Here is a 1,339-nt window from a genome sequence, read left to right as displayed (position 1 = left end):
CCTTTCTTAACCTTGCACTGACTAGGCTTTCTAGAACACCAAGTAACTTCCTAGGTTCTCTTAGAACAGCAGGTAGTTTCCTGGGTTTGGCTCCCAGCATAAGACAAGGCAGGAGGATGCTGGGACAAGTTGTGTCTCTAACAAGTTAACAGGCTATAGACCACGCTCGCCCTTCTCCTCACCCCTGCACATGCAGAACCCCATTGGCTCTTCTTCATGTCACAGCATCCTGTCCTTGGCTCCGGCACTCCACACTTTCATGGTTTCTGTTCTTATGTCTCAGGCTGCTCCTTTCCCTCTTCCCTTCCTGATTCCTCCTGTCTGTCCTTTAGACGGCCTTTACCTTTGTCTTTTTTGTTTTCTGAATCTTTTTGCTCATTTCTTTAATGGCAAGTTTCACATCCAAGTTTCCAGACCAGAAAATGTTTTCTGGACCTCAGATTCAAAAATTGAAGTTCTTCTCCAAAGTGTTGAGTGCGGTTCAGGGCAGCTTCCATGTTCTAGTAATTAAACATGGGAACATTGAAATTGGTTGAGAGGAATGACTAAATGGAAAGTGTTACTCTATTCTTATTCTTCTAGCTCACACACATGCTTATATACATACATGTATGCATACATACATACATACATACATACATACACACACACACACACACACACACCCAGGAGCCCATCAGCAGCTATGCCACACTGAGAGGGTAAATGAAAGACACCCAGAGGCCTGCCATCTATGTGGCCTGTCCCACTGCAGGAACCACTGAAATGTGCACGTGTGTGGAAAGATGAGAGAGAAAGAGATGTAGAACAATTTGAGTATTACAAAGGAAGGCGGAGCTGAAGATGCAAGAGTGGAGGAGAGTGGCCTATTGTGTGTGGCCTGCCCTGTCAGTCTGAGGCCATGGTCGTATCTCTGTCCATGCTTCCTCTGAGGACCATGTCTGTGTCCCTGGTTGTGCAGCAGCAGGAGTTAGTGTCGATGTCCCTGGCTCATATTACCCCTTAAGACCATGCAGGTGTTCCTGGTCTGGACTGCTTTCTGGGACTATGGTGATATCCATGGGGGGCTGTGCAGAGTTGATCCTACCTCTCAATGGCTGAGGGACTCTGGACTGCTGGCCTCACCTCTCTGGGCAGTAGAGAGGGCCCTGGTGGTGGGAGAACAGATGAGCCAGTCCTGAGGGCATAAGCTCAGTAGAGCTGGTCTGGGCACATACCTGCTGTGAGTGAGGTGGCGTGGGCTTAGAGAGACGCCCGTGCACCCCAACCTCCTTTCCTCACCACCTACCCCATTCAGGAAAACTAGCCCCTCCGGGGTCATGAAGGTCATGAGGGGGGT

The 1,339-nt window shown here is 49.2% G+C and overlaps 1 non-coding gene across 1 annotated transcript; it reads left to right on the top strand.

Moving 5' to 3' along the window:
* The first annotated feature begins 460 nt into the window (after positions 1-460).
* Positions 461-591, top strand: LOC114632551. Its single transcript, XR_003713110.1, has one exon. It is a non-coding gene; the product is annotated as a small nucleolar RNA SNORA36 family (small nucleolar RNA).
* The last annotated feature ends 748 nt before the right edge of the window (positions 592-1,339 follow it).

This window comes from Grammomys surdaster, unplaced genomic scaffold, assembly GCF_004785775.1.
Source record: "Grammomys surdaster isolate TR1022 unplaced genomic scaffold, NIH_TR_1.0 373, whole genome shotgun sequence".
NCBI classification, from domain to species: Eukaryota; Metazoa; Chordata; class Mammalia; order Rodentia; family Muridae; genus Grammomys; species Grammomys surdaster.
Note: the sequence above shows the minus strand (reverse complement) of the source record. Positions and strands in the feature narration are given on the sequence as shown.